Source organism: Leopardus geoffroyi, chromosome B2 (genome assembly GCF_018350155.1).
Source record: "Leopardus geoffroyi isolate Oge1 chromosome B2, O.geoffroyi_Oge1_pat1.0, whole genome shotgun sequence".
NCBI classification, from domain to species: domain Eukaryota; kingdom Metazoa; phylum Chordata; class Mammalia; order Carnivora; family Felidae; genus Leopardus; species Leopardus geoffroyi.
Genome location: NC_059332.1, coordinates 31,184,620 through 31,212,107, shown reverse-complemented (window position 1 = coordinate 31,212,107; position 27,488 = coordinate 31,184,620). Strand labels below are relative to the sequence as shown.

General features: G+C 45.5%; 1 long non-coding RNA gene across 2 annotated transcripts; it reads right to left on the bottom strand.

Annotated features, from left to right (window-relative positions):
* Positions 1-13,228: 13,228 nt before the first annotated feature.
* Positions 13,229-27,303, bottom strand: LOC123608195. 2 transcript variants are annotated; one of them, XR_006717132.1, is made up of 8 exons: positions 23,810-27,303; positions 22,492-22,586; positions 17,958-18,079; positions 16,966-17,081; positions 15,814-16,015; positions 15,150-15,209; positions 14,048-14,241; positions 13,229-13,790 (listed from the first exon to the last, which is right to left on the bottom strand). It is a non-coding gene; the product is annotated as an uncharacterized LOC123608195 (long non-coding RNA). The 2 variants fall into 2 exon arrangements; XR_006717133.1 differs by lacking the exon at positions 15,150-15,209 and having other exon boundaries at positions 13,230-13,790.
* Positions 27,304-27,488: the final 185 nt, after the last annotated feature.

Below are 27,488 nucleotides of genomic sequence, written 5' to 3'. Positions count from 1 at the left end.
GCATAGATCACATACTGGATCACAAATCAGCATGAAACAAATACAAAAAGATTGACATTATACCTGTAAGGGTTAAATTGTACTGTAGGGCTAACGCTTAGCTTGAAAGATAACAACTTTGTTCTGACACTGAAGGTCAAAAAATAACAACCTTGCTTTTACTCTTGTAAATCATACTTCATACTCTTGTGAATCAGGCTTTACCAATGAAGGAAACAAAAGCTCAAAAAAGAGCATCAGAGACAAGGTCAAGGAGATCCACTGGTTGCAACTTAGCGGCAGAAAGTCTAAAATAATCACCTCATTTGATAACTGTTTCTGACTCATCTGGCAACTGTTTCTAACTCATCTGGGAACTGTTTCTCTGTTCTGTTCCCAGATAATGATAAAACAATGTGATCGGCTTTAAAAACTCTGTACCCCGGCTGTTCGGGGCCACACTCTTATCAAGAGTGTTGGTCCCGATCGGTCGGCCTTGCCTCTCATTGTAATAAACTTTGTTGCAACTGTCACTGGTGCCCGTAGCATTCTGTTTCAGGAGTCGTGTGGATGCAACATACCATGCATATTTTCAGACCACAATGCTATGAAACTTGAAGTCAACCACAAGAAAAAATTTGGAAAGATCAGAAATACAGAGGTTGAAGAACATCCTACTAAAGAATGAATGGGTTAACCAAGTTATTAAAGACAAAATTTTAAAAATGCATGGAAGCCAATGAAAATGAAAACATGACACCCCAAAACCTTTGGAATGCAGCAAACATGGTCATAAGAAGGTAGCATATAGAAATACAGGCCTTCGAGGGGCGCCTGGGTGGTGCAGTCGGTTAAGCGTCCGACTTCAGCCAGGTCACGATCTCGTGATCCGTGAGTTCGAGCCCCGCGTCGGGCTCTGGGCTGATGGCTCAGAGCCTGGAGCCTGTTTCCGATTCTGTGTCTCCCTCTCTCTCTGCCCCTCCCCCGTTCATGCTCTGTCTCTCTCTGTCCCAAAAATAAATAAACGTTGAAAAAAAAAAAAATACAGGCCTTCTTCAAGAACCAAGAAGCTCTCAAATACATCACCTAATCTTACAGCTAAAGGACCTGGAAAGGAACAACAAACAAAGCCCCAAAACAGCAGAAGAAGGGAAATAATAAATATTAGAGCAGAAACAAATTATATAGGGGGAAAAAAACCAGTAGAACAGATCAACGAAACTAAGAGGTGGTTCTTTGAAAGAATTAGCAATAAACCCCTAGTCAGACTTATCAAAAAGAAAAGAAAGGATCCAAGTAAATAAAATCATGAATGAAAGAGGAAAAATCACAACCAACCCCACAGAAATACAAACAATTATATGATAATATTATGAAAAATTATATGCCAACAAATTGGGCAATCTGGAAGAAATGGATAAATTCCTAGAAACATATAAACTACAAAAACTGATACAAGAAGAAATATAAAAATTTGAACAGACCCATAGCCAGCAAAGAAATTGAACCAGTAATTAAAAATCTCCTGAGAGGAGCCAGGATGGCAGAATAGCATGGAAGTTTTTGTGTGTCTCGAGTCCATGAAATACAGCCAGACCAACACTAAACCATCCTGCACACCTAGAAAACTGATTGGAGGATTAACACAACAATCTGCACAATCTGAACCACAGAATTCAGCAGGTACACAGTGCGGAGAGGTGAACTTAGAGAGCAAGAAGGGAGGTGCTTTTGCAGGCAGAGAGGACGAAGATGGGGCAGGAGTGGGGGGAGAATACGTGAAAAGCACCCCTCCCCAAAAGCAGCTGGAGAGAAAATGGAAAATTGGAAACAAACACAGGGACTAAACTAAAAAGGGAGAAAGGAGAGGGTTTAAATTCCATTAAGCCTGTAAACAAAGGGAGCACAAAGTCTGCAACTCCGCAGCTCAATACCTGGAGGTGCTCTGGTGAGAAGGGTGAATCCCCAGGAACAGAGTGGGGTCCGGGAGGGTCTCAGGCCACACGGGGAAAAGCAGTTCCACTGCTGGAAGGACATTTGGTAGAGACTGTTGAAGCCACCTGGTCCCAGCAGACCCCAGAAAACGGCCACACTCGCTGGGCTGGAACAAGGTCGTTAAGGGTGAAGCCTGGTGCCAGATGTGTGTTGTGATTTTCCATAATCCCTGAAACGCTGCTGCTATACTATCTCATGAACTCTTTCTGGGTCAGGCTGGCATCTGGCTGTAGTCTCGGGGCACTGGCAGTAGCAGGGTCCAGCAAGCATTCCTGGGTGCAGCCAATATTTGGCCATTGCTTATTTGGCCATTGCTCGGTGAGACTGTCCCACAGAGGGGCGGAACAGGTCAAAGCTGCAGTCCTTCGGAAGTAAGGGGCCGGGGAAAACAGCCACATCTGAGACAAAACTTGGGAGAGAGGTACTGCCTGGGGCCTGGTCACAGAGGGTGAAAAAGCGGGTAGTGGACAAAAACTGAAGATGGAGGACGGGTGTGCGATTCCTGATTCGGGAGAACAGACTGGGTAGCTGAGTGGCACCATTGTCACTGCTCCCGCACATGCGCATAGCACCTACAAGCTTGGCAACAATCCACCTCAGTAGGCTAGCAGCGCCATCTAGTGGAGAAGGGAGCCATTACACTGAGCCCCACCCAACTGAGACAACCTCCTTCTTCAAGGGCACAAGTCTCACTGCCTACTTAGTTTATGGACTATAAAGCGCTTCAGAGTCTGACTTCTAGGGCAAACTGAAGTAATTTCAGTCCTATTTCAATCTATTAGCAGGTCTGTCTATTCAATTTTTTTTCTCTTTTTCACTTCTTTTCTTTTTCTTGAATACAGAAAGAGAAAAAATTCATTTTTACTTTCAATTTCTATTAAAAATATTTGTCTTTAATTTGTTTAATGTATTTTTTACTTTTGTGTAAATTTTTTCAAATTTTACTTTACTTCTGCCCCCAGTTTCATCCAGGAGTTTTATGGTTTTAGCTCTTATGTTTAAGTCTGGAATACATCTTGACTTAGTTTTTGTGTATGGTGTTAGATAGGTGTCCGGTTGCATTCCTTTGCTTGTGGCTGCCCAGTGTTTCCAACACCACCTATTGAGGAGACTGCTTTTTGCCCATGTTACATCCTTGGCTCTTTTGTTGTAAATTAACTGGCTACATATGTGTGGGTTTCTTTTTGGGCTTTCTGTTTCTGTTCCATTGATCTATATGTCTACTTTTATACCAATGCCATACTGTTTTGATTACTATAGCTTTGTGATAGAGTTTGAAAGCAGAAAACATGATGCCTCCAGCTTTGTTCTTCCTTCTCAAGATGGCTTTGGCTATTCGGGGCCATTTGTGGTTCTATTCACATTTAAGGAATATTCTTTTCACATTTTTTTTTTTGGATATGTGCTTAAATTTTGATAGAGATTTCACTGAATGTGCAGACTGCTTTAAACACTGTGGGCATTTTGACAATATTAATTCTTGGGATCCATTATCATGGAAAGTCTTTCCACTTATTTCTGCTTCTTGTAATTCGTTCACCAATGAGTTATGGTTTTCGGTATACAGGTCTTTCATCTTCTTGTTCAAATTTATTCCTAAGTATTTTATTGTTTTTGACTGTACATTATTTTCTTGATTTCTCTCTCTGCTAGTTTATTCATGTATAGAAATTCAACACATTTTTATGTATTGAATATCTGTTCTTAAACTTTGCTGAATTCATTTACTCTTACAGTTCTAAGAACATTTTTGTGGGGTTATTTAGGTTTGTATGTGACATATCATGCACTCCTAATAAGTGAAAAGGTAACTGGGAATATAGGATGATGTCATCTAACTTGGATGAGAGTATGCAGACATATGGCGTGATAGTTTTCAAATTTTCTGTAAATCTTTTGTTGTTAATATAATCAAACGAGTCCATAAATGCGGTTTGTTTTGACATACTGTTTTCTTTAAACCAGACATATAGAGCTGTGACATAGACCGGTTCTTCCCAACACTTTCCCACCCCACACTCTGTGCGTCTTAGGAGATAGCCACCCTGTCTCTTTTTTCTGTCCTGGGACCCAGTGCCTGACTCAACTCTTCAATGAATACTTCTCGAAATAATGCACTTGGGAAGAGGCTTATTTTTTCATAGATTTCCTGCAAGGCACCCCCACCCCCCCGAAAAACACTGAATTTTACAGAAGTGTTTCTGATCTACCTGGAATCCTGTGAGGATGTCTTAATTTTGCATGGGGCTTCCTTTGCAGATAGATCAGACAGCCCAGCAGTATTCCTGCAATGTCTCTTGTGACCACGAGAGGGCGGTGTTTGGCTGCTCTTGACAAGAACACTGCTCCACTTCAACAGAAGATCCAAATTAATCTCCTTCAGGACTTAGTTCACAGTCTTCGCCAGTTGCTTTAAGGACTACTTATTCGCTTTTATGCTCTAGTTTCCTTGGGATCTATTGAAAATGCTATGCAAGTAACAACTTAAAGTAATACGCTGACTAGAAGATGTCCCTTCTTACACATACAGACACATAAAATTATGAATGACTGAATGAAGGTGGATGTTCACCTAACATAATATAGAAAATGAACCCACAGTGATCAAAGACCTAAATTTAAGAGATAAAACTAATAATATACGCATAATTGGTATCCCAGAGGAGGAAGAGAGAGGGAAAGGTGCTGAAGGGGTACTTGAAGAAATAATAGCTGAGAACTTCCCTGAACTGGGGAAGGAAAAAGCCATTGAAATCCAAGAGGCACAGAGAACTCCCTTCAGACGGAACCTGAATCGATCTTCTGCACGACATATCATAGTGAAACTGGCAAAATACAAGGATAAAGAGAAAATTCTGAAAGCAGCAAGGGATAAACGTGCCCTCACATATAAAGGGAGACCTATAAGACTCGTGACTGATCTCTCTTTTGAAACTTGGCAGGCCAGAAAGAATTGGCACGAGATTTTCAGTGTGCTAGACAGAAAAAATATGCAGCCGAGAATCCTTTATCCAGCAAGTCTGTCATTTAGAATAGAAGGAGAGATAAAGGTCTTCCCAAACAAACAAAAACTGAAGGAATTTGTCACCACTAAACCAGCCCTACAAGAGATCCTAAGGGGGACCCTGTGAGACAAAATACCAGAGACATCACTACAAGCATAAAACATACAGACATCACAATGACTCTAAACCCATATCTTTCTATAATAACACTGAATGTAAATGGATTAAATGCGCCAACCAAAAGACATAGGGTATCAGAATGGATAAAAAAACAAGACCCATCTATTTGCTGTCTACAAGAGACTCATTTTAGACCTGAGGACACCTTTAGATTGAGAGTGAGGGGATGGAGAACTATTTATCATGCTACTGGAAGCCAAAAGAAAGCTGGAGTAGCCATACTTATATCAGACAAACTAGACTTTAAATTAAAGGCTGTAACAAGAGATGAAGAAGGACATTATATAATAGTTACAGGGTCTATCCATCAGGAAGAGCTAACAATTATAAATGTCTATGCGCCGAATACCGGAGCCCCCAAATATATAAAACAACTACTCATAAACATAAGCAACCTTATTGATAAGAATGTGGTAATTGCAGGGGACTTTAACACCCCACTTACAGAAATGGATAGATCATCTAGACACACGGTCAATAAAGAAACAAGGGCCCTGAATGAGACATTGGATCAGATGGACTTGACAGATATATTTAGAACTCTGCATCCCAAAGCAACAGAATATACTTTCTTCTCGAGTGCACATGAAACATTCTCCAAGATAGATCATATACTGGGTCACAAAACAGCCCTCCATAAGTTTACCAGAATTGAAATTATACCATGCATACTTTCAGACCACAATGCTATGAAGCTTGAAATCAACCACAGAAAAAAGTCTGGAAAACCTCCAAAAGCATGGAGGTTAAAGAGCACCCTACTAACGAATGAGTGGGTCAACCAGGCAATTAGAGAAGAAATAAAAAAATATATGGAAACAAATGAAAATGAAAATACAACAATCCAAACGCTTTGGGATGCAGCGAAGGCAGTCCTGAGAGGAAAATACATTGCAATCCAGGCCTATCTCAAGAAACAAGAAAAATCCCAAATACAAAATCTAACAGCACACCTAAAGGAAATGGAAGCAGAACAGCAAAGGCAGCCTAAACCCAGCAGAAGAAGAGAAATAATAAAGATCAGAGCAGAAATAAACAATATAGAGTCTAAAAAAACTGTAGAGCAGATCAACGAAACCAAGAGTTGGTTTTTTGAAAAAATAAACAAAATTGACAAACCTCTAGCCAGGCTTCTCAAAAAGAAAAGGGAGATGACCCAAATAGATAAAATCATGAATGAAAATGGAATGATTACAACCAATCCCTCAGAGATACAAACAATTATCAGGGAATACTATGAAAAATTATATGCCAACAAATTGGACAACCTGGAAGAAATGGACAAATTCCTGAACACCCACACTCTTCCAAAACTCAACCAGGAGGAAATAGAAAGCTTGAACAGACCCATAACCAGCGAAGAAATTGAATCGGTTATTAAAAATCTCCCAACAAATAAAAGTCCAGGACCAGATGGCTTCCCAGGGGAGTTCTACCAGACGTTTAAAGCAGAGATAATACCTATCCTTCTCAAGCTATTCCAAGAAATAGAAAGGGAAGGAAAACTTCCAGACTCATTCTATGAAGCCAGTATGACTTTGATTCCTAAACCAGATAGAGACCCAGTAAAAAAAGAGAACTACCGGCCAATATCCCTGATGAATACGGATGCAAAAATTCTCAATAAGATACTAGCAAATCGAATTCAACGGCATATAAAAAGAATTATTCACCATGATCAAGTGGGATTCATTCCTGGGATGCAGGGCTGGTTCAACATTCACAAATCAATCAACGTGATACATCACATTAACAAAAAAAAAGAGAAGAACCATATGATCCTGTCAATCGATGCAGAAAAGGCCTTTGACAAAATCCAGCACCCTTTCTTAATAAAAACCCTTGAGAAAGTCGGGATAGAAGGAACATACTTAAAGATCATAAAAGCCATTTATGAAAAGCCCACAGCTAACATCATCCTCAACGGGGAAAAACTGAGAGCTTTTTCCCTGAGATCAGGAACACGACAGGGATGCCCACTCTCACCGCTGTTGTTTAACATAGTGCTGGAAGTTCTAGCATCAGCAATCAGACAACAAAAGGAAATCAAAGGCATCAAAATTGGCAAAGATGAAGTCAAGCTTTCGCTCTTTGCAGATGACATGATATTATACATGGAAAATCCAATAGACTCCACCAAAAGTCTGCTAGAATTGATACATGAATTCAGCAAAGTTGCAGGATACAAAATCAATGTACAGAAATCAGTTGCATTCTTATACACTAACAATGAAGCAACAGAAAGACAAATAAAGAAACTGATCCCATTCACAATTGCACCAAGAAGCATAAAATACCTAGGAATAAATCTAACCAAAGATGTAAAGGATCTGTATGCTGAAAACTATAGAAAGCTTACGAAGGAAATTGAAGAAGATTTAAAGAAATGGAAAGACATTCCCTGCTCATGGATTGGAAAAATAAATATTGTCAAAATGTCAATACTACCCAAAGCTATCTACACATTCAATGCAATCCCAATCAAAATTGCACCAGCATTCTTCTCGAAACTAGAACAAGCAATCCTAAAATTCATATGGAACCACAAAAGGCCCCGAATAGCCAAAGGAATTTTGAAGAAGAAGACCAAAGCAGGAGGCATCACAATCCCAGACTTTAGCCTCTACTACAAAGCTGTCATCATCAAGACAGCATGGTATTGGCACAAAAACAGACACATAGACCAATGGAATAGAATAGAAACCCCAGAACTAGACCCACAAACGTATGGCCAACTAATCTTTGACAAAGCAGGAAAGAACATCCAATGGAAAAAAGACAGCCTCTTTAACAAATGGTTCTGGGAGAACTGGACAGCAACGTGCAGAAGGTTGAAACTAGACCACTTTCTCACACCATTCACAAACATAAACTCAAAATGGATAAAGGACCTGAATGTGAGACAGGAAACCATCAAAACCTTAGAGGAGAAAGCAGGAAAAGACCTCTCTGACCTCAGCCGTAGCAATCTCTTACTCGACACATCCCCAAAGGCAAGGGAATTAAAAGCAAAAGTGAATTACTGGGACCTTATGAAGATAAAAAGCTTCTGCACAGCAAAGGAAACAACCAACAAAACTAAAAGGCAACCAACGGAATGGGAAAAGATATTTGCAAATGACATATCGGACAAAGGGCTAGTATCCAGAATCTATAAAGAGCTCACCAAACTCCACACCCGAAAAACAAATAACCCAGTGAAGAAATGGGCAGAAAACATGAATAGACACTTCTCTAAAGAAGACATCCGGATGGCCAACAGGCACATGAAAAGATGTTCAGCGTCGCTCCTTATCAGGGAAATACAAATCAAAACCACACTCAGGTATCACCTCACGCCAGTCAGAGTGGCCAAAATGAACAAATCAGGAGACTATAGATGCTGGAGAGGATGTGGAGAAACGGGAACCCTCTTGCACTGTTGGTGGGAATGCAAATTGGTGCAGCCGCTCTGGAAAACAGTGTGGAGGTTCCTCAGAAAATTAAAAATAGACCTACCCTATGACCCAGCAATAGCACTGCTGGGAATTTATCCAAGGGATACAGGAGTACTGATGCATAGGGGCACTTGTACCCCAATGTTCATAGCAGCACTCTCAACAATAGCCAAATTATGGAAAGAGCCTAAATGTCCATCAACTGATGAATGGATAAAGAAATTGTGGTTTATATACACAATGGAATACTACGTGGCAATGAGAAAAAATGAAATATGGCCTTTTGTAGCAACGTGGATGGAACTGGAGAGTGTGATGCTAAGTGAAATAAGCCATACAGAGAAAGACAGATACCATATGGTTTCACTCTTATGTGGACCCTGAGAAACGTAACAGGAACCCGTGGGGGAGGGGGAGGAAAAAAGGAAAAAAAAAAAAAAAAAAAAGAGGTTAGAGTGGGAGAGAGCCAAAGCATAAGAGACTGTTAAAAACTGAGAACAAACTGAGGGTTGATGGGGGGTGGGAGGGAGGAGAGGGTGGGTGATGGGTATTGAGGAGGGCACCTTTTGGGATGAGCACTGGGTGTTTTATGGAAACCAATTTGGACAATAAATTTCATATATTATAAAAAATTTAAAAAAATACAAGAAAAAAAATAAAAATAAAAAAATAAAAAAAATAAAAAAAAAAAAGAGATAAAACTAAAACTCTGAGAAGAAAGCATACGAACAAGTCTTCCTGACCTATTTTGGCATCTGTTTCTTAAGGATGATACCAAAATCAACAAGAGGAAAAACACATATGTGGATAAATGGTCACCAACATGATTGCCTTTCCACTTGGCTCTTCATGTGCTCCAGGCACCAGGCAAGAATCGTACAAATCATTTCTCAAGTGATACGTCTGACAACCCACTTAGCAACATCAGTTCTTTCTCCATTTCAGAGATGGGGTCATGAGGCTCATAGGAACCCCTGGGGTCACTCAACTACAAAGAGGCTGAGCAGGGGCTAGAACTGCTGTCTCTCTGCCTTTGGACCTTGTGCTCCATCCACACTGCTCCACCCAGGAACCCAGAGGTCTGCAAATCTTCCATATCGAATCTCTAGGCCTGAAGACATCACTGAACTGAGGGGGCAGTGTTGCCTGCCCTTATGACTAGGGCTTGGCTTGTTGGCCAGGAATGGCAGCCAGCCTTTATCTGAGAAAGAGGTTTCTCCCTGGGCACGAGGAACAAAAGTTCATGTAGCTTCAGGGCTGAGATGTCTCTTCTGCAGCATCTGATTGCAGCCTTCTTGTCAGGTAGGCCCCACAGGGGTGACAAGCACTGAATTCAAATCCTGCCTCTGCCTGTCTCTGGGACATAGAAAGTGAGAGTTCCCTCATTAGTCAAACAGGGACAGCATTTCTACCTTCCTTATGGAATTGTTATGGTGATTTAGCGACATGACTCATGTCCCAAAAAGACACTCAATAATCCTTAGCTGTACCTGTACGTGTTACTCCACTGTGAGCCCACTGCTGCCATGAACTCAGCCTCTGCATTCTCTGTCCCCTCTGCCTGGCACGCCCTGCTCCCTCTGACTCAACTGTCCCTCCAGAAAGCCTTTTATCACCTCCAGTGTGGGTGGAGTGTCCCTCAATTGGGCTCCCACAGCACTGTTGCTCACCCATCACACCCAGGCCAGCCCTAGGACTGGACATCACCCACAGCTTGGGTGTCTGGACATAGACAGTCCCAAGTGTTGAGATCCGTGCTCTGGAGTTCCCTGAACTCTCAGCTCCTCCTTGGGCCAAATGTTGTAGTGCTCACTGAAGGAGCTCTTTCCCTCCAAAGCAGCCAAAGCGAGCTGCCCTCAGCCCCATGGCACCTGCCTTCCCCACCCCTTCTGTGCAATCAGTGGTGCACAGCATCTTGGGCCTCATTGGATGCCAGGATCCCAGTGCCTTTTGGTGCTTAGTTTTGAAAATATTTCCTGGAGGTGAATTTGGGTTTTGATGGAAACATCAGTAGAATGAAGCCTGGCCACTTCCAACAAACCAACACAGAGCCTGTGCCCCTGACCAATATGGCAGTAACCCAGCTCATGGCAGCCTTTCGCCCTTAGTCCTCACAACTCTCCTCTCTTACCTGCTCCCCACTCAATGGTGTTTCTCTCTCTTCCTGCAGGGAGAGCCCCAAGTTTCCTCCTTCTGAGGATCTATCTTCCCTGTCTGGGGAGCCCCATCTTGCGGCAGAGAAGACATAGGTTGCTGCCCATGGCCTCTCTTACTGCTTCAGATCAAGTGGACTCTCCCTGAATTGACTTTATGGGAGGAGAGGAACCCCCCTTCTCCTCACATGGTATCTTGAACAGGAAGCACAGCCCCCTCTCTCACAAAAATTGAACTTGAGGGATACCAAGGTTGGAGCTAGCAGGTGCAGGGGGTCACTGCCAGAGGAGCCTGAGGGGTGTTGAGGGGTATACCCAGTGCCAAAACCCCTGGCTGAGGCTCTATCTATACTGCAGCTTCCATGAGCACTTAATGTGATTTGTAAAGGTCTCCCTTGCTCACAGAAGTTCAAGTGGTTCTTGCTGTTGCCAATAAAACTACATCTGGATGAATACATTCAACTACATTTCCTACTGATGGTCTATAACTCATTGACCTTACCTGCACTTACAGGTTCTTTCCTGAGAGGAACAGGCCCAGCCAGGGAGGAGGACCAGCAAACAGACAGCAGTGGCCCAGGCTGCATCTTCCACTAGCCTGAAAGCAGGGCCCAGCTGCTCTACTTAGAAGCTGAGTTATGGAACAGGAGGGAAGAAGTGGCTGGGGTGCATCACAGGACGGGGCCTGGATGAGGTGTGTTCCAGGACATAGGATAGGGATGCTGTCAGGGTGGTCATATGAGGGGGATTTGGGCTCTTCCCTGCTCTATGGGTCACTCCTAGGTACTCTCATGGGCTCAATCCTGGCTTGTCCTCCTAATTCTTCAGGTATCCACTCAGTCTCTGGGGTCCCTCCTTTCCCAAATAAGGCCCCAACTTAATAAAGAGACTGTACAATGGAATACTACATGGCAAGAGAAATAATGAAATACGGCCCTTTGTAGCAACATGGATGGACCTGGGGAGTGTTCTGCGAAGTGAAATAAGCCATACAGAGAAAGACAGATACCATATGGTTTCACTCTTACGTGGATCCTGAGAAACTTAACAGAAACCCATGGGGGAGGGGAAGGAAAACAAAAAGAGGTTAGAGTGGAAGAGAGTCAAAGCATAAGAGACTCTTAAAAACTGAGAACAAACTACGGGTTAATAGGGGGTGGGAGGGTGGGTGGGCGATCGGTATTGAGGAGGGCACCTTTTGGGATGAGCACTGGGTGTTGTATGGAAACTAATTTGACAATAAAGTTCATATATTGAAAATAAAAAAAAGAGAGACTGTAACTATTGGAAACTGTAACCAATACCTCAAGAAAGTATATAAATTATATTCCAGGAATTGTGCTTATAGGGATCAGTCCTAAAGAAAGAGAGATTTATGGCACAGATATACCGTTCACTACAATTATGCGAGTCAAAAAATTGGAATTGGCCCAATTATTCAACAGCTGGAGACACTGAATAAATGATGATGTGTGGCCACTGAGAATGCACAAGGGGACAGGAATGACTGTGCCTGTCCACTGTGGAGACACTACGTAGTATAAGAGCATAGTCCTGGAACCCTCCACGCCCCAACACAACACACACTCACAGACACACACACACACACACACACACACATGCTACAAAGAGAAAGGACTGGAAACAGGGAAACCATTTGTTATGGGCAATTATTTGTTCTTAGGAGTGTATCTTTTTTCTTCATATTCATTTATTTCTTATTTTTTAATGTTTATTTTGAGAGAAAGAGAGAAAGAAAAAGAGTAAACACCAGTGGGGAAAGGGCAGAAAGAGGGAGAGAGAATCCTGTGCAGGGCTCCAAACTGTCAGCACAGACCCTGACTGGGGGCTCAGTCCCACGAACTGTGAGATCATGACCTGAGCCGAAATCGAGAATTGGACGCTCAATTGAGTCACCCTGCACCTATCTTCATTACTTAAATTATTATTTTACTAAATAAACAACTCATCTAAAACCTTCAATAATATACTTTATTACCTAAAATATTGGTAATAAATGGGAACATTTAATATTTTATTGTGGTATTTTTATACTATGTCCAGTAGCCTATTTTAAACATGGCCTGTCCGGGAAAATAAAAGATTTTACAGGTATTTTACTGGTCCAGACATTTCTCTTGTGGTTTGTGGCTCTCGAGTCAAACTTACTTACAAAAGGTGTCCCTATCCCACATAATGAAGATAGTTCATTTTGGGGCTTCACATAATCTATGTTCTTTGGGGAATATTCCTTTGTAATAAAAATGTTATTTTCATTAAAAATTTCAAGAATTATTAATCACCGTCATGTTATGTAGCCAGACACAAAAGGCCATGTTGAATGATTCCATGCACATGAAAATCCCAGAAGAGGTAAAGCAACAGAAACAGAGAGACCAGTGGTTCCAGGGATTGGGGTGAGGGAATGAGCAGTGACCGATCAGTAGCACAGGTGTCTCTGTGATGGAAGTGTTCTAGCAGTACCTAGTGGTCATGGTTGTACAACATTGTCAAAGTACCTAATGACACTTCAACATCCAATTTAAAAGGATCAGAGTCAAACTTTACTTGAAGTCAATTTATACTTTATTTATAAAACAAAATACACTAAGCCATTCCATATCTGAATAAAAAAACACAAAAATTTCAAAAAAAGCAACGACGGGAGGGGAAGCCATCCTTTGGGGCTGCAGCCGACATGAGCCACTGCTTGGGAACTGAGGCTGGTTGTTCAACTACAGCAAGTGGTTGTTCTAGTCCTTCCATAACCCCAGTAGCTGGGGCTGGAGCCTGCTCATGCTCCAGGGCTGCCAAAGGTGCAGATGGTTCTTCCAGCTCCTGACAGTGAATCATAGCTATAACTACCACCTGCACTGGCTCTGACACTGCAGGGAGGGTCACTGCTTTTCCTAATTGCTGAGCTCCAGCAGGAGTGATGGCTTCAGCCACCTTGGGCTCTGAAGCTGCAGCAGGCACCACAGTGGGAGCTGGGGCTAGCTCTTGAGTTGGTTCTGGATCCTGCTCCGGAACGGGTGCTATAGCTTCAAGAAGAGAAAGTATCATCACCATGATTGCCTTTCCATGTCTCTTCCAAATAAAGGAAACCTCTCCCACCAGTCAATGTCTTCTGAGTCAAAGAACCCACCTCCAGGAAGTCTCCCCAGATGGCAGACCATGGGGACAGTTATCTGAGACTACTCACGGCTCCTGATCCAAACACAGTTTAAGGATACTTGTTCTGTGTGGCCTACCCTGTGCCCTCCACATGCTCACATCGCCCACCCTGAGTTCTCCTCACCCTCAACCTCTGGCTCATTGGGCTCCATGTGTCCCAGCTATGAGAGGAAAACAGACATATGGTGCTCCAGGTGTGAGCCCAGCATGTTAAGCCCCACATATGCCAGCAGCATCTTCAGGCAGGGAAATTCTGCAGGTTGGAAAAAATCCTCAGGGGAGTGGTCCATCCAGGTGCCCAGAATGGAGAAGATGGCCCTGGAGATACAGAAGTGGGCAGAAGAATCAAGACTGATGTCTCAGGGCACCCAGTGGGAACCTGGGCTCCTATGCCTCCAGCTGTCCAGAGGCTGGTCCTATTCCTTGTCCACCTCTGATTTGGCACTCCTGCTAAGATAGTCCTGGTCACTGAGGAGAGTCTGGCAAAAAGCCGTTTTGAATGGGAGCCCTTAACCAATGATGGGGCCATCTCTGTCCTTCTTGGAGAAGGACTCTTTGCTCTGTCTCCCTGCCTACTTCCTGCTGGAATTCAACTCCATGTGGGCAGGGAGGGGTGGCGTCTGGTCGGTTCACTGTCCTCACTGCATACACCAGTGCTCCATGAATATCGGAACAAATAGGAAACAAAGGAACCCGTCTCTCAGCAGGGCTTCTCAGGACCCTCCTAATACCTCAAACTTTACCTCCTCCGCCTACATGTTGCTTTATTCACTTCGCATCCATGTGGGTGTCCCCCCACTGACCCTAATCTCCCACAAGGTGGGTGACATCTGGTCCCTGAGCCCTCACTGGGTCTCCGAAGCACTTGCTGAGCACCCACCGTTGAAGTGCCACCAGATTGGTGAGTGTGATGCTCCCCACACCCTTTGTTCTGGGTCCCAGGATGGGGGTAGAGGCAGGACTGGGAGTGGGAAGGGATGGGGTTGGACTCTCTTAGGAGGTGACTCTATCCTCTGGCCCCCTCTGCTGTCCCACTGTGCCCATACCTCATCTACAGCTCTCCAAAACCACTTTCTCCTCTTCCAGGAGAAGCACTCAGACCTTTGCCCGCTCAAAGGAATCGCAGATGTTAGGGATACAGGGTCCAAAGCCCTCCCAACTCACCGCCCCCCCCGCTGCCCTCTTGGAGGGGGAAGACCCTCCTGCATTGTCTAAAGCCCACTCACATTGTCTGCTGCTCCAGGGGTCTGCCATCTTCATCACATTCAGGAAGGATGCATCCATACCTAGAGGAGGCCAGGAGGGCATCATATCACCCGTCCTGTGTATGCTACCTCTTGTCATACCTAGTGTCACTGACCCCTGTGTAGAATGGAGCCCTAGAGGGCAGGGTGTTGTCTGCTCTGTGCCTTGGATGACAGTCAGCTTCTAAAGAAGCGCCTGCATCTGGTGGAGCTTCCTGTATGTTTGATGAATGAATGGGCCTCAACTAGCACCATCACAGATATCTGAGTGGGCTGGGGCCACCTGCTCACCCCCAGGGATCCCTGCTCTGGTCTCAGCCAGGATTCAGACCCCCAGATGGAGCCTCAAATCTCCTTTTCAAATGGGAAAATGGCCCACCTCAAGACCTGGTGACAGTGACAGATGAGGCAGAAACGTCATCATGGGGAAGAGGACAATAATAACCCAGCACAGCCACAGCCCTGCCAGCAGACCGTTCCACAATGCCAGGTGCACTTTCCCTGCAGGGCCCCACTGGGTCCCTATAATAACTCTGCCCCCATCTGAGGAAAAGACTGAGACTTGGGGAGGTTTGGTGACATTCCCAAGACTCAAAGCCTGTAAGTGGCCAAATTCAGTGGGGCTGTGGAGAGGCAGGGTGCTCACCTTGGAATCAACAGATCCAGCACCTTTTCAGTAGTGGAAAAGTTCTGTACATGTCCAGGAACATGGAGACATGGGGGGGGGGGGAGCGATCTCTGCCAAGGAAGACAGGCACAGGATGCTACACTTGCTTATCCAGCAAGCCTGCCTGGATGGTCCACACCACACTGGTCTCATTCTTATTCACGGTTGAGGCATTTTTACCCTGAGGTGGAACAGAGGAAGGACACGGAGTCAGGCAGCACACTGGCCACCAGGAGGGTTAGGGGACAGAATGCAGAACAAATCCCCAAGCCTTCAGTGGCTTGTGGCAAGACTGAAACATAGGTACCCACAGTAGGAAAAAGGATTTTGGCGTTAAAACTAGAATTTGAGGTGGATAGTGACTGAACATGTGAGTATTTCAGGTCAGATTGTTAGCTGAGTATTGACAGCACCTCCCTGCATCAACAGCATCATCCGTGTGATTTCTGACAACACTGCCCATTCTAGAGAAGAGAAGGCAGAGGCATTTCCTGGGGTTAGAGGAATTAGGGTAATAGGTCATGTAGGATGTCCAGTGAGCACTGTAACATGGCAACAAAAGGGAATCATGTCAAAGTCCCACATCAGTGAAGAGCTAAATGGGTGTGGTAACCCATCTCCCTTCTGGAACGTTGTATAGCCCAGAGAGGCCCCTACTCCTGACCTGGAGGAGCCTCAGGGATGTGTTCCTTGGCAACCAAACTGCAGAGCAGCAGACAAAATACCATGAGCCCCATGTCCCTTCTGGCAAAAATCTCCCTACGCATGATGATCATGTGCCAGATTTGGAGAAGGTGTGCAAGGATGGTCAGGCCAACAGGGACACCTGAGAACAGGAGTTAGGAAAATACATACAACTGTGAAAAAATACTCTAGACCAGATGGGATGTGAAATGACTTCAGGTCTCTTTTCTGATATTCCTACAAATAAGCGGACAGTGACTTTGCATCTGGCCATGGCAGGGGCTGGGCCGGGAAGGCAAATTTGAGGAGGATATGGGGATCCAGATTCATCTGCGAGCAGAAGTCTACAAGGGGGCTCAGGGGAGTAGCAGTGTGGCTTCTGGGCCCTGGGATCTTTTTGCTACATCTGGGCCCTGGCTGTTGGGTCTCCCTGGTGCCTGCACTCACCCTGAGCCAGTTCGGTGCTGCATCCTGTTGGTGGTGTGGGGCATATTCCTGTCCTTCACAGAAGTTGAGCAGAGGATCTCATCACTCAACTCCTGCCCCATCTCTGGTGTGCAGTTCTGTAAAGACAGTGCAGCAGATAGGCAGGAGGCCTCAGAGTCCTGACTGGCTGCCTTTACTGGCCCTCAGACCCATGTGACTCCATTCCAGACACACTACACCAGTGTGCACAGACTTCCACCAAGGAGGAAAAAGATACATGCGCAAGGACCTTGGATTAACCCTTGCACAGGAAAGAAGCACCTCAGGAGTCCCTTTTCCACCCTACCCACCATGACATTGGTGTGGACATGATGGGGCCACCAGGTTATCCACTGCCATCCAACCTTCTCTAGCCCCGGGCAGGACCTCCTCACATGTCCCTCTTTCCCTGAAACTGAAGAGGAGGGAATGGGGCTGCCCAGGGATGGCTCGAACAGGTGGCCTGAACTGAACTGGCCTTCCCTAGGCTGCTCTGTATTACTTTACGGGGCCTTCAGAAAAACAGCCTGAGGCATTGGGAACGACGGTTGAGCCAACATCCACAGCATCTGAAATAACTTCCCCCCTAGGGTCTCTGGAAGCCAGAGCTTCAGAAAGAAAGAACAGCAAGAAAACATTTTTGACTATCAAGTGTCTCCAGCCAAGTGAGACTGGTATGGGACTATACTAGAATATGGGTGCCTGGTTATGGGGATTCCAAGTTCTCTTGAGGTCTGTTGTCAAGGCAGTAACCTCACTGCCTAGGATCACCTACCCGAGTCCCCTCCAGGGATAACACCTATGCAAATAGAGCCCTGGGCTGCTGCCTTCTCACCCCCTTTCTCCATGAAATGTCTCATCTGCACACAGTTACACCAATGCACTACTCTCTACGGTCCCCTGGGAAGGTATGGGTGCATCCGGGTCCCACCTTTGAGACACATCTAGGTTCAGACACAAGTCTTCATTCTTACCTGATTTTGACCCTGGATAAGCCATTGTGCCTCTCAGGGATGGTCTGTGTCCTTCCTGTGCAATGGAGATTATTCTAGCATGTACTTCCTCGGGATGTCCTCAGGCATATTTGGGATGATACCTATGAAATTGGAGGAGTAGTGTCACACATAGGAAATGCTTCCAACCGTATTTTCGTCATCTCTTCACCACCTCTGAACCTGCAGCTCCTCAGATCCCACCCCACCGTCCTTACTGGGGTGTGTGTGTGTGTGTGTGTGTGTGTGTACCAGTGTTCACATTCTGGAGGCCCAGAAGATGGGAAGGATGGGCAAAAGCTTCCCAAGATCATAGGCTAATTTCCAAAGCAAACCAGACAGAATGGATTGGAGCCTTGGCCTAGAAGGTCAGAACCCACCCTTACCTCCAGGCTCTGCCATTCTCTCCCTCTCCACTGGGTGCAATGTGGACAGGGGTGCACTCAGTGGGTTGGACAGTGGGTTGCCCTGACCTGGGGTTCTCCTCAGGCAAGAATGTGCTGGAATGCCCCATGTCACCCTCCTGTTCACCCTCACCCCCACACTATCTCCATGTCTGTACAGGTACAATAACACAACCTTTTCCAGAGCTCCCTCAGAAAGCCTGGGTGCAGCCAGAACCCCAACTTTAAGGACATGGAGTTAGATTCATGCTTGGTTCTGCCTTTTGACCAGTCCCTGTGATTCTGGAAAAGGCACTGACCCTGTCAGGGTCCTCATCTTTTCCCCTCATTGGCTCCTTGAGATCCCCACCTTCTGTATACATGTCCTTGTGTAACTCCCTCCTCTAGAGTGTGGCCTAGACTTAGTGATTCACTTCTATTCTACAGAAGATGGCAACAGGACCCAAAGCCCCTTCCAAGGTTTGGTTATAAAATCTCAGTGCCCAGCCACGTGCTAGCTCTGACCTGTGTTCTCTCTCAGATCCTCACACTGGGGAACAGGCCTCTATGTCGAGTCATGACACAGACACATGCATGTGGTCTAGCACTGAGAGACAACAACAAGAGAAGAACTCAGGCCTTTGATGTGGACTGAACCCTGCTAACACCCCTAAGTGAGCTCAGGTTCTGAGTGAAGCCAGTCCTGCCTCGGTGCTGACAACAGCCCCAAACTCCTGAGAGACTCTGGTAGGAGCCCCCAGCTGAGTGCTGCCGGATTCCTGGTTCCCTGGGACTGTGAGACAGTAAGTGTTTGTGGGTCAAGCCACTAAGTGTGGGGAAATACGGTCATACAGCACTAGTAGCAGAGTGCTGAAAATGTCATCCTGCCCCAGGCCCTGTCCCTCCTCCTTCTCCCTCTCTGCTCTCCTCCCCAACTCTCTCCAGCCTTCCTAGCCTCCTTTCTAACCTCCACTCTGACAACACCAACTTCTGCCTCCCAGCATCTGCACTCCTGTGCCCTTTGCCAGGCTGCATATGCTCAGATTTGTGCAGGACTCACTCCTTCCTGTTCTGCTGAAGAAAATATTAATGTCAGCTCAGCACAACCTCATTGGACCCTCACCTGGTGGAGCTCGGGACCCAGTTTAAGTAAAAAAAAAAAGAAAGAAAGAAAGAAAAGAAAAAGAAAAAAAAAGGAAAGAAATAAAGCTGAATCTCAAGGGTAGTCAACAAATAATAAAAATACTATAATTAATAGAGAAATAGAGAAACATGATCTAGATGCTGTTAAAGCCAACAGAGGAGAAAATGGCATAACTAAAAATAATTAAAACAAAAAGCAGAAAGGGGGAATGAAGCTGCAAAGAGCAGAATGGTGAAGTACAACGGCAAGTTTCAACAGAAGTATACCTGGTTTGTGACTTCCAGGTGCTGACTGAGAACTAGTTGCATTGAAGGCAAAACAGCTGGCAATATGGTGGGCAGGTCAGATGAGGCTAAGCACTGAGCTGGTCATATTGCCTGGAGACCTGTCACTCACCACCAGGCAGCCTCCACACTGAACAGCCCTTTAGCATCTTGGGCATGGGTCTCTGAGAATGCCAGGAACTTCTCCCTACTGAGGGACCTCCACCGCACGTGGTGCTTTGGGAGCCATTCCAAGGCTGTGCACCGAAACCCTGTCCCTCTCTGGCCCGGTGACGTGTACTTTGGGGACAGAGTCCACGCCTGCAAGAGAGAAGGTGGAGAGCACAGGGAGGCCTTCCAGAACCCGGGGATGCCATCAGAGTCTTCCTGTGCATAACTCCAGGGGCAGCATGCATTCTGGGGGCTCCCTAGGGAGCAAAGCAGTGGCCCTGCCATAGAGAACAGAAGGAAGGAGCATGGGGTCCTGCATTGGGCACAGAGGGCAGGGCTCTTCTCTCCAACCATGAGAGTGGCATGTCCATTACCCCTAGTGACAGGAAGAGGAATTTGGTCCCAGGTTACATCCTTCTCTGCTCTTCTCACCTCACAAACGCTCCGGGGCATCTGCTTCCACCATCGAAAACCCTACCTATTTCCTGAGCTATCTCCCTAATATCCACATCCCTGGGGGTTAGCTCTACCAGAATTCCTCACAGATGTTTCAAACTCAAATCCTGAACTAATTCATATTTGGGCCCATCTGTGATAGTCTGACGATGAACATATCCCTAATCCTTCAGCCTCCTTTACATCTATCTCAGCTTCTGCCACATATTTTTAGTGCCTTCACACTCTGCCTCTGGGTTCCATCATACACCTTGACTCAGCCACTGAGAGTTCAGGGAATGTGACTCTAGCAGAAGCTAGAAACTGCTTGTGCCTTTGCCTTGGCCTCTGACACAGGAAGGACATGCTCAGTCTAGCAAAACTTTTCCAGCTAAAACTCTCCTAGATCAATCAGCCAACAGCCAGCTGAACAACACCCATGGGAGGAAACACAACCAAAGTCCACTGTAAGGACAAAAAAAAGGTAAGAAGTTTATTGTCCCTGTTGAAAATAGAGGAAGAAAGTCCCTTCCCATCCTTTTACTTACAGCATTTACTTTAGGAAATTTGTGATTTCAGAGGCTTTCTCCCCTCTTTGAAATGTATATAAGTCCTTTGTGAAAACTAGATAGGTCTTTTGCCAGCTTTGAGGTCCAAGAATGTCTTTCTTAAGAACCAGGGAGCCCTCTCTCTGAACTGTTAACATCAAGAAGGACAGCACCCCTCTGTCCATTCCTGAGACCCAAATCTCAGTGGGTACCATGATTCCAGTGTAACACCATCTCCTGTCATTAAGATAGGAAACTTGAGGGGGGGGGGGGTTCTGAATGAAGCCAAGAGTTGGTCACCCCAATTACCAAGCAAACTTGGAATGAACTGTGACAAGTATTGCTGTCACATCCACTTACTTGAGGGTTAATACCTGGTTATCCAGAGAACATATATGTAATGAGTTGTGTCTGCATGGCTATGTAAAAGGGTGAGATTTCTTCTGTCTTTGCAATCCCTTGGTAGATTCTCTGTGATGCACAACACAATCTGGTTAATGCTAATGCAATGATAAAAATGTTTCCTTTCCTTACTATCTTTCTGAAAAGGATTTCCAGGTTGAGATATTTTGTGTTTAATCAAATTTTTCCTACATGACCGAAGATGTATGAGTAAGCCCAGTTAAGATTAGCCAAACACAGGGGCGCCGGGGTGGTTCAGTTGGTTGCGCGTCTGACTTTAGCTCACGTCATGGTCTTGCAGTTCGTGAGTTCAAGCCCCGCGTTGGGCTCTGTGCTAGGAAACAGCTCAGAGCCTGGAGCCTGCTTCAGATTCTGTATCTCTTTCCCCCTCCCCTGCTCATGCTCTGCCTCTCTCTGTCTCTCAAAAATAAATAAATGTTAAAAAATTTTTAAAAAGAAAAAAGGATCAGACAAACACAGCCCAGATGAAGTGTACTGCTTTAATGCACAGATTAATTAAATGGTTGTTGCTATATGCCCCTGAGCTTTCTGTGTCAGCTCTCTGAGACAACACTCTCACAATAGGCAACTAACACATTGTCACAATAGGCAACTAACACACAGTTATCAATATTTCTACTGCTAAACAACAAACTGCCAAAGAGAAACCTTGGGAGTCTCTGCAGTCCCCTCTTCCCCCTCCAAACTCCTGTCTCCAAAGCTACTCATTCAGTTGGGTCTACTTTCCCAACTTCTCTGACGCTGGAAACCCCTCTTCTATCTCATTGCCCCTACGTGAATTCAGACACCTCTCCACCCCGTAACTACATGTTTGTTCCAGGTTTGCCACCTTGCATATACCCTCCCTTACAGCAGTCAAAGCAAAACTCCTACCCAAAATACCTCCTTCCACTGCTCTGTTGAAAATTTCCTCAGCTCTGCATCCAAACTCCATGAGACAGAACACAAAGCCTTGGGAGGTCTGCCATTGCCCTCGCAAACCGTCTTCTTTAATATTTAGTTACAACTAGCAGTTGGGGGATCACCAGACCTTTCCTACAGCCAGGGCCTCCACCAAGAACCATCTGTCCTGATGGAGACACAGCAGGGCTCCCAGAGGTTCTCGCTCACCCAAGGGAGATGCAGGAAGGGGGATGGGGACACACTTACCTGCAGACCCCCCAGCAGGCAACTGGAAGAAGAGAAGGAGGGAAGTGAGACGGGAGAGCAAAGAGCCTCTGCGGCAATCCTCCATTTCCTCAGGGCTGGGAAGACAAGGGCAGGAGGCAGGAGAACACCTACAGACATGAGGAGAGCCAGCCCACACTCTGGGCCTCAGAAAAGACAGAAGGGCTCAGGGCTGATAATAATCCCCAGAACAAGAAGAGTTATTATGCTGATGGGCCCCCACAACCCTGGTACCAAGACCCCTCCCAGTCCCTTGGAAAGCTTTCACAGACTGCTCTGCCCATAGGACCAGAACCCTCCTGCCTTAGCACAGGGCCTCCTCCAAGTCTGTATGAGTCACAGACCACCAGATGTGCCCAGAGACACAGGCCCAGACTCAGGCCCCTGCCCATGAAGGACCCGCCAGGTCCTGTGTGCTGTTCTTCTGCTGCCCCCTAATAATGACCAGGGAACCACTGAGAAGCATGAGAGTCAGACGACATCCTCCTCAAGGACATTGTGGTTCCCACCACATGCATCCTGTCTTGAGGCCCTTTGCTTATTGAGTTCACCCAAATTTCAGCTCCCACCTCCCCCCAACCTGTTGCTGCTCAGGACAAAGGACCTGGCCTTACTCCCAACAGAGGGCTCCATCAATTCCCCATGAAAAGTTGATCCTCATCCTCTATATCTCTGAGGAGTTTCTGCCTCAGGACAAAGGAATCCAGAAGGGGGCTGCCTGGGTAGCTTAGTCGGTTAAATAGCTGACCCTTAATTGCAGCTCAGGTCTTGATCTCAAGTCATGAGCTCAAGCCCCACGTTGGCAGAGGGTATGAAGCTTACTTAAAAAAAATAAATAAAAAGAGGATCCCAGGAGAGAGAGAGCACAGAAATGATAAAATTTGTCCTGGTCAGACAAAAAAGGGCTTCAAACCACCTACTGCTGGGTGGAGTTGGGGTCTGGCAGCAAATAGTACTGAGAAGAACAGATTCTGGAGGTGACTACTGACTTTCTAGTGGCCAGATTCAGCCACTCTCTAGGCAACCACCTTAGACTAGTTTCTTCACCTGTTCTGCCCCAGTTTCCTCAATGTCAAGTGGGGATAGTAACGGGATCTCACCCCAACATGCAAGGATGTAGTGCTACACAAATGTCAGTAAGTGAATGAAGTGCAGGCATCACTGTATTTGTCCTGGGTCTTCTCAGAGCCTCATTATTACCCAGCACCACCACCCTCACCACAATCTCAGCCACCTCCTCAAAGCCAGCTGCTCCCACCTTTCCTTTTATTGGCCAAAAGCATCTTCAGAACCAACTTACCTGCTTAGAAAGCTGAGACTTCTGGAATGTCTCTAACTCAGTAGTGTGAGATCTCAGCAGACCCCAAATCTGCTCTCAGAGGTTGCACTTGCAGTTAGCTGCTCTGAGCCCCAAACCCTGCTTCCAAATCCAACGTTGGGTGCCATAGGGTCTTCTTGCCTGAGAGGCAGGTGGTTCCCAGATGAGTGGGGAAGCAGAACCTGAACAGGTTGCAGGGGTCTGAGCCAAAACAGGGTCCTGAGCCCCCTCTAAGCGCTCCCAAACAGGAGAATCCACCCTTCTCTGACTCCTGCACCATTTGAAAGTGAAAGCTTACAAAAAACAATCCCAGCAGACTCTGCCCTATCTTCTGGATATGCACCCCCATTATCAGGAATGAAACAGCATGACCAGAACCAGAAATACAGGACAGGTACAGGTACACTGACCCACCCTGCATGGGGACAAACAGAGGCCCAGATTCAGCAATCCTTTGTTGAAGAACTGCTACTGTCCAGGTTGGCTAACTTCTAGACCAAAAGCGGGGAGACCAAAAGCTTTGCCAGAGCCAAGATTAATACCTATCCCTGTGCATGGGGCTCTTTGTACTGGCTCTTTACTACCCAGATGGTTACATGTCTATTTGTGAATCACATGTGGCCAGAGCCATTGAGGAGTCCCAGTGTAGTTGCTATGTGTTTTTTTCACCAGGAGACCGCCAAGGTGCTCTCGACAACTTGGCAGCAGAGAGGTTAAGACTGAGCAACAGGAGCTTCCAGAATCAACTCCAGGACCCTGGCCCTGACCAAATGAATGGACATTGACCTATTGCTTCTTAGTATTTTGTTCTCACACAGGGCTTCGGTACAATTCAGCCCTCTCCTTGCCAGGCCACAGTGTGCACAAAGAAAGGCAGATTCTATGGTCTCTGAAAGAAAACCAGGGAGCACCAGGTCTTCCTCACCAGCCCTTCCCTGCCTGCAGGTTCTCATCTCAGTAAAGGAGATGGGTGAACCCAGTTATCTCTGCCAGAAACTGGAGGGACATTCCACTACACACTCCATTTTCCCACCCAGTCTAACTCCAATGTACTAGAATGTTCAAGACTTTTCTCAAATCCATATCCATGGCCATTACCTGGCTCCTGACCACCCTCATCCCCCCCTGGCCCAAGAAGGGTGTTCCTGCTTTCCCATGAGTGTCCCCTGCTTACCTCCAGCCTGACCTCCTCAAGTTCATTTTCCTTCCATGGTCATGATCCTTTCAAATCAGCTTATGTCAGATCTGCCTCATCTGTTCAAGAAATCCCCCTATAAACCTCTTGTCTATGATCCCCAATCCCAGGCTTCCTCTCTGACCTCTTTCCACCCTCCCCCAGTCTCCCTCACTGGCTTGGGTGACTCCCTCCAGTTCATGGAGCTTTGCCATCGTCAGGCCTTCTCACAAGCCACTCGTTGATCCTGCTTGCTCTTTTGTCCCCCAAGCCCCTCAACATTCCAGTCTCACCTAAAGTGACCTTCCTCAGAGGGGCCCTTGCCAACCTATTCATCCCCATAATTGCCCCATACATATGCTTGTTGGAGTTTAATGACACCCTGCTTTCCACAATAGTCCTGACAAGCATTCTTCTGGGGCATGTCTGTGACATTCACAAAGGGAGCTACTGTGTGCCCTGCTCAAGTGGCCAGCACATAGTAAACACTCAATAAACTTTGTTGAGCTCATTTGCAGAGGACTCACTACAGCAGCCCATTGGCTACTCAGCCTTATCCAAATTGGGCAAACATTTCGGTCCATTGAGAAACACGAAGACTGTTAAAACGCTGACCTAAACAAGTCAGCCCCTTGGTGGATACAACAACTCCACCATCTTTCCCACTTTTCTTCTTACCCCAAACATAAGTTAGTTCATCACTGAAATGTCCCCAGGATAGAATCGTCAGATTCAACAACCAAACACCTTTGTTTGCTCACTTAAGCCTGCCCAGTTCTCGGGTGTTCACATGGTAAGTGATTGGTGTTAAGACAATAGCGTGGCCTAGAGCCTCCCTGGTCACACTTCTGCCATGTTGTTGTCATTACTGTCTTCATTCTGCACATGAGGAAACCAAATCTGTCTCAGTTCCACAACCACATACTTGGCAAAGACTCTCTCATCCTGTGTTCACTCTTGATTGTTCTGAATGATCTGCTATATTTGTTTTCATGAAACAAGGACTGCCTGATCCACTGATACATGAGAGTGATTGGCTTCTGCTCAGGGGTCTGGTCTGAGATACTAAAACTCTAAGCACACCTAGGACATCTGGAAAGACCTGAAACATCTGATTTTTTATCCCCAAATGTCCATTTCTTCCAATATCCACTTAGACTTGCGAATGTTGCCAAAATGCAACTTAATGCAAAGTAAACTAATGAGATAAGGACCTATATTAGCCTCCAGATCTATCCAACATGGCCCCCACCAATCCCTGCCCTCAAGTCTGCTTGAGGGAGTCTCCTCAAGACCTAAGAGACATTAGGGGAGTTTGATGAAAAGACTGAGGGAAGGAAAACAAATTTGACTGTGCTCCTCCTAAGTGCCAGGAACTGGGCTACACAAGTTGTATTTATGACACTTCATTTTCACACATGCACACAGAAATGAAGGAAGACATGAGCCCTGCCATCTATTAGCTTTTAATCCAGGAACTTCCTAGAGGAGGGAAGGCTGGACCTGCAAGAACACTCCCCCCACCTCCCAGTCCTCAAGCCCAGCCCAGCCCCCAGCTCTACACAACTCTAGGTGAAAAGGAGCAGGAAGAGGACCTTGAACTCAGCAATGGCCCAGAATGACATGGCCAGAAAGCTTATCTCCTCTGAATTCCAGTCCTTGAAGCCCATGTTGGGAGGGAGAAACATGAAGGAATGACAAAGCACAGGGAAGATGTTCCCTAAGGACCCTGGAAGAACACCTGGAGGTACTGCAGGAAGGACACCAAACAGCAAACTTCCCTGCTCTCCCCCAGTTCATCAGGCTCATGTCTCAGCTGCTTTATTAGCAAACATTGCTCATGGCCATTAATGAGTTTTCTTGCTCAGAATATAAATTATTCTGATGCTAATGCAGTTAATATTATACTTTCTTCTTTAGCAGCCATGTAATATCTCTTACCTTTCTTCATGTGTGTTTCAAACAGTTTCAGAGAAATACCTAAGCCATGAAAGAAGGGCTAAGGTAAAATGAATTGTGTTTTTATAATGTGCCAGTTGGTGGAAACGATTAAACACGCTTTTTAAAAACCCTTAATAAAGTAAAGCTTAACTTAGGTTATTTTAATTTTTTTATTTGAGTATAGTAGACACACTATGTTACATGAGTTTCAGATGTACAGCCTAGTGACTCAACAAGTTTAAACATTATGCTAGTTGTGCTTTGTGTTTACAGGTCTGATTCTGCTTTTTTGCTCGCTTATTCATTTCTTTCTTTTTTTTTTTTTTTTTTTTTTTTTTTAGATTCCACATAGGAGTGAACTAATATGGCATTTGTCTTTTTCAGTCTGACTTATTTCACTTAGCATAATACCCTCTAGGTCATTCATATTGTCACAAATAGCACAATCTCATCCTTTTTTATGTCTGGGTAATATTCGATTATGTATATAAACACATGTTTATCCTTTCCTTATCCATTCCTCAATCAGTGATAACTTTTCCTTAT